The 13,229-nt window shown below is 41.9% G+C and overlaps 1 protein-coding gene across 23 annotated transcripts in view; it reads right to left on the bottom strand.

Moving 5' to 3' along the window:
• LOC147367731 (uncharacterized) overlaps window positions 1-13,229 on the bottom strand; it is a 651,563-nt gene that overhangs the window by 470,893 nt on the left and 167,441 nt on the right. The window lies entirely within an intron of this gene.

Genomic DNA, 13,229 nt, shown 5'->3' with positions numbered 1-13,229 from the left:
TAACTAGATTGGGCATTAAGGGTGATCCATGCATAGATAAATGAGACGAGTTAATCTATGAATTATAGAGGAATAGGCAAAGCCAAGTGTAGGTATCAATATCCTCCTCAAAAATATATAATTTGAATATAACAACGATCAAAAAATAGTGAAAGTTAGCTACTATTATAGATAAAAGTATAATAAAAATTGCTCAGTATTGTTCATGATAAACCCAGAAGGAATATAGAAAACTGTAATAGCCAAAACTGAACTAAACCATCTCATTTCACAACCATAAGGAGTGGCCGCTAAAGGCAAGTCCATCCACCATTTGTCAGAGCAAACATGTTAAGATTTAGAACCATCAAAAACTAAACCATCCAATCCTCACGGTGAAAATTATAAATATTCTGGTAATCATAAGAATCCTTTTAGAAGTGAGCATATGTTTACAGAAGATATCATTATGGTCCTGTTTTCTTAACCAAGGATTCCTAACTCAGGCACCTGAATAAGGATGCAAGGCCAGAATCAGGCAGGAAGTGGCCATTTCAGAAACCTCTAACTGTGGAGCATGGGAGTGTTTTTTTAAGGCTTTCTTTTACTGCTGCTTTTTAAACTTTTTTTTTTCTTCACTAACTGGTCCAGAAGGAAAATTACAAGGTAGAATGAAAAAGAGATGAAAACTCTCAGCAAAATGATGACATGTCAGTCCTTTGAAAAGATGCTTGGAAGACTCTTTACAATGGCCCCTGTTGATTTTTAAGCATTCAAAATGCGCAAATCGTTGCATTATTTTTCATCACACCAGAAAGCGTTTGCATTTTTATTTTCGTGGGGCAGGGGCAGATGAACTCCTGGAAAAGAAGCTGGCACTGTGCCATCTCTCAGAAGCTGATGTGGATGGGAATCCAGAATCTGGGCGGGAAGGTGACTACTGTATGGATTATGTTACTGTTTTATGCTTTGTCCTCATGCTCAGTCACATCTGATTCTCGCCAAGCTTCTCCGTCTGTGGGATGTTCCAGGCAAGACTACTAGAGTGGGTTGCCATTTGCTCCTCCAGGGGATCTTCCCAACCCAGGGATCCAACCCACATCTCTTGCATCTCCTGCATTGGCAGGTGGGTTCTTTACCACTAGAGCCACCTGGGAAGCCCATGTTACTTTTTGCAAATAGCCTTTTTGACATCCATCATCTTAACCCTGTAAGGTAAGGAATTAAGATCCCAACATAAAAAGTAAGAAAATTCAAAAAAAAAAAAAAAGTAAGGGACTTTCCAAACATAGGTTCAGGATAATAAGATTTGGCTTCAACAAGTATGCACCAAATTGATTCAGCTATGTGGTCACCCAGGTAGGTATGACCTTCCCCTAGTTCTGTACTCTTTTGAAGCTGCACAAATGGCCAAACCTTCCTGACTCAAAGACCATCTTCAGTAAAAGAAATAAATAAATAGATCCAGCTCCCACAGAAAACTCCAAACCAGCTTTGAGAGTTCCCTGAACATGGACAGGAACTATGACTTGCTTCTAACCCAGTGTTAGTCACTCAATTGTGTCTGACTCTTTGCAATCCCAAGGGCTGTAGTCCACCAGGCTTCTCTGTCCATGGAATTCTCCAGGCAAGAATACTGGAGTGGGTTCCCCATAGAAAACCTCAAAGGAAATGGGATGTCAACCTTGTGATTACATTACTTAATGTGAGACTCCACTTCACCAGCCAGCTCACTCCAGCTCTTCTGGTGGCCTTGAAGAAGTAAGCTGCTGTGTTTGAACTTCCTGTGGAAAGGGCCACTTGGCAGGGAACTGTAGGGGACCAATAGCCAGTAGCCAGTAGCCAATAGCCAGTGAGAAGCCAAGATCCTGGCTTCTATAAACCATGATGATATGAACTCTGCCAACAATCTGAATGAGATGGAGTTGGATTCTTCTCCTTTCAAGCATCCAGATAAGAACACACCTTGGCAGGCACCTTGTTTGCACCCGCTGAGACTCTGAGTAAAGGCCCTAACTCAGCCAGGCCTGAACTTCTGAGCTACAGAAACTACAAGATAATAATTGCATATTATTTAAAACCACTAAATTTAATTATTATTTTTTTCTGGCCTCACTGCAAGCATGGCATGTGGGATCTTAGTTCTCCCATCAGGAATCAAACCTGCATCCCCTGCACTGGAAGTGTGGCTTCTTAACCACTGGACCACCAGAGAAGTCTCAAAGCCACTAAGTCTACATAACTAATGCAAGCAGAGTGGAGCGTGAACCCGGGTTATCCTAACACAAACCTTTATTTCTTCAGTTGCACAAGTAAGAAACAAACTGGATAGCCAGAACAAGCTTACAAACTGTGGATTTAAGTGCGGCAGGGGCTCAGCGGCCCCAGTGAGATGACTATCCCTGTGCTAAGGCAGCAGCTACATCATTGATCACCACTCCATGAGCATCAAAAAAACATGTGATGAACAGAATCTCAGTCATCAGCTCCTCCCTCTACCTACAGACCCTGGCATCACAAAAGGAGCCTTGATGCTCTAATTTTTTATCACTTATTTATTTATTTGGACTTGTGTGGACATGTCCTCAGCCTCCATTTTTCTCATCTTTAAACAGGAGACATCAAAACATACTTTGCAGGGACAGAATGGGATTTAGAGCTATAATGTATACATGAAAGTGTAAGTCATTCAGTCATGTCCAACTCGTTGCGACCACATGGACCTGGAATTCTCCAGGACAGAATACTGGAGTGGGTAGCCATCCCCTTCTCCAGGGGACCTTCCCGACACAGGGAATGGAACCCATAGATCGAACCCAAGTCTCCTGCATTGAAGGCAGATTCTTTACCAGCTGAGCCACCAGGGAAGCCCAAAAATACTGGAGTGGGTAGCCTATTCCTTCTCCAGTAGATCTTCCCAACCCAGGAATTGAACCAGGGTCTCTGCATTGCAGGTGGATTCTTTACCAGCTGAACTAAGTGGAAGCTGTTACTATTAAATCATCTGTATTACTTTCCCCATCTTACAGATGCAAAATTAGAATGACTTATCCAAAGCCACAGAGCTCTTATTAATCAGTGAAACTGGGAGAAGAGGCCAGGTTATCTAACTCCAGAGCTTTTCCTACTGCATTTCCCCTCTAATTTTCAAAAAATGTTCAAAACACAGTTCGTTTAATTTATGCTAATTTGAAAGATAAATATGTTCCATTCAGCTCTTTGAGGAAAAGGGTTGTTGGGTAATGAAAAGAAATATTTGAGCTGTCTCTAATCCTTTGTGGAACAGATCAGGATAGAAATGCATTTCCAGAGAAGACAGGAATCCTTGGTTCAAATAATTACAGTTAAAATAACCTCCACAATTAAGCAGCTCCTAGAATCAAGTTTCTGGGTTTTGGCACAGGCAGCTGAGTTTCCCTTGAACTTTTCCATCCTAGTTACAAAACAGGATTAATTGAATCACTATGACCGGGTTCCTCCTGCAACTCTGGGGAAGACCAGAGACACGTATAGACATGCAACACATCTGTAATAGCGTATTAAGGCTCTATCCACAAACCACCAAGGACCTACCAATTCTCACTGACTGGTAATAGTCAACACATTCTAATCTAACAAAAACAACAAGAACAAAGTCTGCTCTTTTGAAATTAGCACAACTGCAGACTTATTCATGAAAATGAAAAATCTGTCTCTTGAATTCAGCAACACACTCTTTTCTTTTCCTCGCCTGTCCAGAACACACAAGCAGGTAAAAAGTTCTGATATCTCTATGCTGCCAAGAAAGTCAAGCAAAGCATCAGATAGGGATTCAAACTAGACCCCCTTTCAGGTCTCACTGAGCCCTGGGAGCCCATAACTCAGATGTGTATTCTGCTATTCCCAAGATACAAAGCATATGAGTCCATGGAGGAAATCAGATTGATAACAAAATGAATAGGTTCTATTCAAGGGTTGCCACTTAGAGTCACACAGCTAGAGAAGTTTGCTGAAGGTACTTATGGACCAGGTTAACCACAGACCCACAAGAATTTCCATTTACCACCTTAGGAAGAAAGGACAAGAGAAGAACCACCAAATCAGGGGGAAACAGAGGTGATGTTTAAAGACAAGCTCAAAGTGTTTTCAAAGTTTAAAGTAACCAAGAAATAGGAAAACTGGCCATTCAATAATGAACATACGCTGAAACAGCAACAAACATTAATTTCTTAAATTACATTAAGAAATTAAGGTAATTTCTTACCTTAAGGTAAGAATACCCATAGATATTAACTAATATAATACCCTAACTGGCAGTAAGTTGCATTATTAGAATACATTCCCAGTAGAGAAATGGCAAGGGAAACCATCAGATCTCCTGAAAAGCTTATACAGAAGTAGAGACAGAGGAAAAGAAAAGGGGGGAAAAAAGATACGGAACAATTATGCGGCATCTGTTTCTTACACATCAGTGGGGGGCACTTTTCCCTAAATCAATTGAACAGTCAGTGATGTGAAGGATGAGGACTCGTTAGGCAGCCTGCCGACAGCACCTGAAATGGTTTGTCAAACAGCCGTGCCTCTAAAAATCAACAAGAAACCAGGAGGTGAGGCTTCTTTTGTAAGGGGAAAGGCAAAAGCAATCTAGACCCAGAGACAGGTTCCTGAGATTTTCAACAGGCTCATTATGCTCAGTTCTGCTTAAAAGTGAAAAAGATGCAGGATGCCAGAGTGGAAAATAAAATCTAAGGTGGCAACGGTTGCACAGAGAAGCTGTTGCAAAGGTTCACAGAAGTTAAACCCCACCTCCCACCACCCTGCATGGCAACCCACTCCAGTATTCTCGCCTGGAGAATGGACAGTGGAGCCTGGGGGGCTACAGTCCATAGGGCCGCAGAGTCAAGACACACCTGAAGCGACTTGTCATGCACACCACCCTGAACTGTGAGGACACTTCCCTCTTAACCTCCGTCAGCATCACAACAGTCAAGAAAGATAATGGTACATTCTTAGGAGAAACAGAGGCAACATTGAGAGCCCTCAGCTCTCAATGTAAATGTGTCTGTCTTCGGCGGGACCATCTGGTGATCTTGGCCCTTTTTATTTATTCTTTTTATCTTAGCCTCTTTTAATGGCATCCTTTCAAGACCTCCTAGGAAAGACAGAGACTAAATTAGTCCCAGATTAAATCAGTAAGTAGATGCTGAATGTTTAGAACAGTGTCAAGTCCATTGTAAAAACTATCAGTGTTCGTTATTTTAGTTTTCCTTCCCATCACAGTCATCACAGGCTATAGGAGGGGCTTCTGGTTTGGTTTCCCTCCTGAGACCTGATCCCTGCCCCAAATCCCAGCCCATGTGACTGGGTCCTAGGCATGGCAAAGCTCTTGCCAGCTCCCTTTTCCAGTAAAGTTCAGTGTGTTCTATTTTCAGCCCAGCATGGAGTTCTGCTATAAACCAAACACGACACACTCTGATATCAAGAATCACCCTTGATTGGACCCACTCAGCTTCTCAGCTCTCCAGTTTTGACTGGTGTAGCTAAAACAAACCCCATGGGGTGTGCCACCCACTGACACCCAGAGGCTTGTGTGTGAAGGTAACAGGTCTCAGGGCTACAACTAAGCTGAGAATATTTTTCAAAAGTCATATATATAGCCAGAAAGAGTCTGGGTTATATCAGTGAGGGGACTCCAGAGAAGCAGTGTTAAGTCTCTGTTATAAGGTTACACTGAAGCAATAAAAAGGCAAATAACCAGGAACTCAAAAACACAGAATCTTGGGGACAGGTCAAGAAGGCACAGAAGGGCCTGAGGCAGTCTAAGCCAGAGACTGTGACGGCCATCTCTCCATGAGAACAGAGATTTTATTTCTTTTGTGCCCTTTTATGACCCTGCACTTGGAAAATGCTGCAATATTCACTGAATAAAGAAATGGATAAAGAAATTTACACATGGACATCACCAGATGGTCAACAGCAAAATCAGATTGATTATATTCTTTGCAGCCAAAAATGGAGAAGCTCTATACAGTCAGCAAAAACAAGACTGGGAGCTGACTGTGGCTCAGATCATGAACTCCTTATTGCCAAATTCAGACTTAAATTGAAGAAAGTAGGGAAAACCACCGGGCCATTCAGGTATGACCTAAATCAAATCCTTACGATTATACAGGGGAAGTGACAAATAGATTTAAGGGACTAGATCTGATAGACAGAGTGCCTGATGAACTATGGACAGAGGTTCGTGACACTGTACAGGAGACAGGGATCAGGACCATCCCCAAGAAAAAGAAATGCAAAAAAGCAAAATGGCTGTCTGAGGAGGCCTTACAAATAGCTGTGACAAGAAGAGAAGTTAAAGGCAAAGGAGAAAAGGAAAAATACATCCATTTGAATGAAGAGTTCCAAAGAATAGCAAGGAGACATAAGAAACCCTCCCTCAGTGATCCCTCAGCAAAGAAATAGAGGAAAACAACAGAATGGGAAAGACTAGAGATCTCTTCAAGAAAATTAGAGATACATTAGGGAACATTTCATGCAAAGATGGGCTCAATAAAGGACAGAAATGGTATGGACCTAACAGAAGCAGAAGATATTAAAAGAAGTGTCAAGAATACACAGAAGAACTATACAAAAAAGATCTTCATGACCCAGATAATCACGATGGTGTGATCACTCGCCTGGAGTCAGACATCCTGGAATGTGAACTCAAGTGGGCCTTAGGAAGCATCACTATGAACAAAGCTAGCGGAGGTGATGGAATTCCAGTTGAGCTATTTCAAATCCTAAAAGATGATGCTGTAAAAGTGCTGCACTCAATATGCCAGCAAATTTGGAAAACTCAGCAGGGGCCACAGGACTGGAAAAGGTCAGTTTTCATTCCAATCCCTAAGAAAAGCAATACCAAAGAATGTTCAAACTACCACACAGTTGCACTCATCTCACACACTAGTGAAGTAATGCTCAAAATTCTTCAAGCCAGGCTTCAACAATACATGAACCATGAACTTCTAGATGTCCAAGCTGGTTTTAGAAAAGGCAGAGGAACCAGAGATCAAATTGCCAACATCCACTGGATCATCAAAAAAGCAAGAGAGTTCCAGAAAAACATCTATTTCTGCTTTATTGACTGCGCCAAAGCCTTTGACTGTGTGGATCACAATAAACTGTGGAAAATTCTGAAAGAGATAGGAATACCAGACCACCTGACCTGCCTCTTGAGAACCTTATATGCAGGTCAGGAAGCAACAGTTAGAACTGGACATGGAACAACAGACTGGTTCCAAATAGGAAAAGGAGTATGTCAAGGCTGTATTGTCTCCCTGTTTATTTAACTTCTATGCAGAGTACATCATGAGAAACACTGGACTGGAGGAAGCACAAGCTGGAATAAGATTGCTGGGAGAAATATGAATAACCTCAGATATGCAGATGACACCACCCTTATGGCAGAAAGTGAAGAAGAACTAAAGAGCCTCTTGATGAAAGTGAAAGAGGAGAGTGAAAAAGTCGGTTTAAAGCTCAACATTCAGAAAACTAAGATCATGGCATCCGGTCCCATAACTTCATAGCAAATAGATGAGGAAACAGTGGTAACAGCGGCAGACTTGATGCAAAGAACTGACTCATTTGAAAGGACCCTGATGCTGGGAAAGATTGAAGGTGGGAAGGAAAGGGTACAACAGAGAATGAGATGGCTAGATGGCATCACCGACTCAATGGACATGAGTTTGAGTAAACTCTGGGCTTTGGTGATGGACAGGGAGGCCTGGCATGCTGCAGTCCATGGGGTTGCAAACAGCTGAACACGACTGAGCAACTGAACTGAACTGAACTGAAAGAAATCCATGGATCATCCCGGTATGGAATTCCTCTTTTATATGGTGCTGGTTAATGGCATGGCAAGATTGGGAGAAGCAGAAGCTTCAAATTGCAAAGAATTTGATGAATTAGACACTATCCACCCCAAGGATCAACTCTAACTATTCCTCCTTCAGCCTGTATGCTGAACTGCTGGCTTGCTGCTCCAGTCTCTGTGTTTTGGGGTCCCTCCTCTGCTGTTTGAGCCCCTGTATTTCCCTTCATCCATGCACTTATTACCTGAAGAAGAATTTCCTCTTTTCTGTCTTCCCTACTGAACTTGACACATCACCTGGCACATAATAAGAACTCACAGATGTTGTTAAGTAACCCTGTGCTGAGGATTTACCCACAGAGATGAAACGCCAAGGTTTTCCTGGAAATAAGGGCAATACTGAGGCTTCTGCTTTTACCTCAAGGCAATAGGATCAACTGAGAACCAACAGGAAAATACCCAAGAGGGTCTGACTTTCTAAAGTCACCAAGACAGCAAGTGGGCTTAAAACTGAATTTAAAGAGATAATAGCAATGTTGACAATGACTGACATAAAGAGAGGAGGTGGGGTTATTAATCGATGAGGAATTGGACCTGAATCAGCAACGTGTCCACCATGAGAGCTGACGTGCCCCTCAGCTGCACCCAGAAGAAGGGAAAAATAACCTTGCCTATCTCTGCACTATCGGGCCACATCTTGAGCAGTGGCTGCTCTCACCTCTGGATTCCACTCCACAAGAAGAGAATGGAAACCTCAGTTGAAAGTATCCATAACATAAGTGGACTTAAACTCATGGCACAAGAGAACTTGTCAAAGAAACCATCTGGCCTGGAAATGGCTTTAAGTGATGTAAGAGCTGTGATCGTATGAAAAGGCCTGTTAGGATAGAAACCAAGGCTCAGGGAGTTACTTGATCAAAATCACAATGACTTGGTGGTAGAGCTGAGAATCAAACTCGAGTCTTACCATTCTAAGTCCCAAAACCATTATGCTTGAAATAGGGCTTGATGTCTTCGAAAAATCCCTTTGGGTCTCAAATCCCCATCAGTATGAGGATGCAGCTCCATCACTTCAGCTACTGATGTCTGGCAGCCTTCCGCAGTATATGTACATTAAACAGAGGAAGGGAAATCTTAATGCCCTTGGCAACCCGGGCAAACCATCTCAGGGCCAAGAAGCTGACCTACCTTTAGGCATCCTGGTCTGAAACATGCAATAATGGAGACTGTATGATGGCTGGAGCCTCTGTATTCATTCAACAAATATTTTTTAGTGCCTACTCAAACCAAATTCCATGCTAAGTGCTGGGTACACAGTGGTTAATAAAATGGCAATGTAATAGCAGAGACAAGCATTATAATCAATAAACCACAAATAAACTGTATATAATTAACAACTGTGATAAATATAATGAAGACAAGTAACTGCATTTTATAAGAGAGAATAATAGGGGGGTGAGGGTTATTAAACAGAGCAAGCACTACCTCACCCTTCCATGTTGTTCTCTCTGGGAAAAGCTGTATTTTAGAACTAGGCTTGCCTTAAGGCCAAAAATAAGGACCTGTAAGTTCAGGCATGCCTCCAGAGAATACTCTGGAGCTTCAGTAAAAAAAAAAAAAAAAGCGCATCGCAGGTTGAACAGAGGCTGATGAGCATCTTCATAAAGGACAGGCACCCCCTGAGTAAGTGTTACCACCTGGAAATGAAAAATACAAGAGAAGCCCTCTTAGGTCGGCTATGTTAGTTGGAGGGTAAAAGGAAGCAGGAAACAGGCAGGAAGAGATACAGCACATGAGGAGTAGGTAATCTTTAACACACACCACCACCCACTAGTCACAGCAATAGTAGACACGACAACATGTGTCCACATAAGCAGTCATGCATGGGTGTTCACAGAAGCTACACTCAGAACACCCTAGCACTGGAGACAACCATAGTGTTCATCAACAGGTGACCAGATAAATCCATAGTGGTATACTTTTGAAATGAAATAGTAGTCAACAATAAGGAGTATACTACTGACATATGAAAGGATACTGAATGAATCTCACAGACTTTATACAAGATGAAAGAAACGAGACACAAAAGAAGCACCCACATCGTATGAGTCCATTTATATGAAACACTAGCCAGACCACCAATCTGCTGTGATATGTCAGCTTGTGCCTGGGGTGGGGAATGGGGAGAGGAGAAAGGAGGCAGAGATTAACTGAAGAAGAGAGAGACATTCATAAAACAGTCAGAGGAGATGGAAATGTTCTGTGTCTTCGTGGGGTGGGAGTTACACGGGTCAGTAGCCTGTACACTAGCAAGTGTAAGTTTCATTATATGCAAATTGCACCTCAACGAAGTTGATTTTTTTTTAATTTCCTCATTCTTTCAGTCCTGTGCAATATTCTTTCAAAAAAAGAAACAAGTTCCTTAGAGGGAAGGAGGTCGACACAATTACAGTGCTCTATCTGAAGTCACTCCACAGTCCTGGCATTTAATTAATGGGGCGGGGGGAGGTGAATGCCAACTCTCACCAGTGTCCAGTCCACTGCCTGAGACTCTGAGGACACCCTCTGTTCCCCTGACAGGTAGCAACCAGACCTAGCAGCAATAATGACAATTTCTTTCGGGAGGTCTGCCAACATGTTATTCATATAGACCTACACTGCCAGGCCAGAATGCCTCAGGTGACCACTGAGGACCCCTTTGGGTAAACTGCATTATAAGGCTAGGGCCTCTACCTAGGAAATCTACTGTTTTAATTACATAGAAAATGTTGTTGAGGACATTGTTCACTATTTCATCCTGTCCCCAGTACAGAGAAACATAAGAGAAATTCTTCTCTGAGCTTAGTTGCAGGATTAAAGGAATCAACTGTGCTAAATTATTTTTCACATATGAATATTAATACATATTGGTTGGTTTAGTTGCTAAGTCATGTTTGACTCTTGTGACCCCATGGACTATAGCCAGGCTCCTCTGTCCATGGGATTCTCCAGACAGGAATACTGGAGTGGGTTGCCATTTCTTCCTCTAAGGATCTTCCTGACCCAGGAATCAAACCTGGGTTTCCCGCTTTGCACGCAGATTCTTTACCAACTGAGATACGATCAGCCCTTAATACATATTGGGTTAGCCAAAAAGTTCGTTCAGGTTTTTCTGTAAGATGGTATGGAAAAATCCAAACAAAATTTTTGGCCAACCCAGTACTAATATGATTCTTTTTTTTGAAATTATCTGTTTGGAAGTTAAGTATGTGACCCACCTCTAGCAAGTGTGCAAAAAATTGAGGCACACGTTTTATCCATTAACCTCACCCAGGGTTCCCATTTATTTCCCTGCCATTATTTTCCTTTTGACTTAATTTCCCCAATTACACTTTCAATAAACTTTATTTTAGAGAGGTTTAGATTCACAGAAAAACTGAGCAGAAAGTAGAGGTTTTCTATATATTCCCTTCCTCTACCCATGCAATCTCTCCTATTATCAATGTCACTCGCCAGACTGGTTAATCTATGAACCTACATTGACACCAACTGACCTCAGTATTACCCAAAATCCATAGCTTACATTGGGGTGCACACTTAAGTTGTATATTCTGTGATCTTGGACAAATGTGTACCCACCATTATAGGATCACATAGAATAGTTTCAGTGACTTATGTTTCATCATTTAATCCCTTCCCCAACCCCTAGCCCCCAGCCCTTAGTAACCACTAAATTTTTACTGTTCTCATAGTTTTACCTTTTCCAGAATGTCATATGGTTGGAGTTATACAGTATGTAGCCTTTCTGATTAGCTTCTTTCACTTAGTAATATGCATTTAAAGCCTTTTTCGAGGCTTGATAGCTCATTTCTTTTTAGCAATGAATAATATTTTACTGTCTGGATATATTATAGTTTATCCATTGACCTACTGAAGGATATCTTGGTTGTTCTAAGTTTTGGAAATTATGCATAAAATTGCTATCTGTGTGCAGGTTTCTGTGTGGACACATGGTTTCAAGTCCTCTGGCTAAATCCCAAGGAGTACAATTGCTGGACTGTATGGTAAGAGTATATTTAGTTTTGTAAGAAACCTCCAAACTGTCTTCTAAAAGGACTGTACCACTTTGCATTCCCACCAGCAATAAAACAAAGAGTTCCTACTGCTCTACGTCTTATTCAGCATTTGATGTTATCAGTCGTTTGGATTTTAGCCATTCTAATAAGTGTGTCTAGTAAGAAGGTCTTAACAATCTGGATAACCATGATGGTGTAGTCACTCACCTAGAGCCAGACATCCTGCAGTGTGAAGTCAATGGGGTCTTAGGAAGAATTACTATGAACAAAGCTACTAGAGGTGATGGAATTCCAGCTGAGCTATTTCAAATCCTAAAAGATGATACTGTGAAAGTGCTGTACTCAATATGGCAACAAATTTGGAAAACTCAGCAGTGGCCACAGGACTGAAAAGGTCAGTTTTCATTCCAATACCAAAAAGGGCAATGTCAAAGAGTGTTCAAACGACCATACCATTGCATTCATTTCACATGCTAGCAAGGTGATACTCAAAATCCTTCAAGCTATGCTTCAGCAGTACATGAACTGAGAACCTCCAGATGTACAAGCTGGATTTAGAAAAGGTAGAGGGACCTGCCAACACTTGCTGGGTCATAGAAAAAGCAAGGGAAATCCACAAATACATTTATTTCTTCTTCACTGACTACACTAAAGCCTTTTACTGTGTGGATCACCACAAACTGTGGAAAATTCTTAAAGAGATGGGAATACCAGACCACCTTACCTGCCTCCTAAGAAACCTGTTTGAAGGTCAGGTTTTACTATGAGAACAGTAAAAATTTAGTGGTTACTAAGGGCTGGCATATTGAAAAGCAGAGACATTACTTTGCCAACAAAGGTCCATCTAGTCAAGGCTATGGTTTTTCCAGTGGTCACGTAAGGATGTGAGAGTTGGACTATGAAGAAAGCTGAGCGCCGAAGCAACAGTTATAACTGGATATGGAATGATGGACTGGAACAACTCTAGAAAAGGAGTATGACAGGGTTGTGTATTGTCACCCTGATTAGTTAACTTATATGCAGAGTATATCATTCAAAATGCCAGGCTGGGTAAACACAAGCTGGAATCAAGATTGACAGGAGAAATATCAACAACTTCAGATATGTAGATGATGCCACTCTAATGGCAGAAAAGGCCCTGATGCTGGGAAAGATTGGGACAGGAGGAGAAGGGCACAACGGAGGATGAGATAGTTGGATGGCATCACCAACTTGATGGACATGAGTTTGAGCAAGCTCTGGGAGTTGGTGATGGACAGGAAGGCCTGTTGTAGTCCATACTGCGTGCTGCAGTCCATGGGGCTGCAAAGAGTCAGACATGACTGACTGAACTGAACAGTTCAGTGAACTGAACTGAATGG

The sequence above is a fragment of the Bos grunniens genome, chromosome 8 (genome assembly GCF_055505025.1).
Source record: "Bos grunniens cultivar Pamir isolate PY7600 chromosome 8, Bosgru_T2T1.0, whole genome shotgun sequence".
Classification (NCBI taxonomy): domain Eukaryota; kingdom Metazoa; phylum Chordata; class Mammalia; order Artiodactyla; family Bovidae; genus Bos; species Bos grunniens.
The sequence above is the reverse complement of the archived record's forward strand: the minus strand, read 5'-3'. Positions and strand labels throughout refer to the sequence as shown.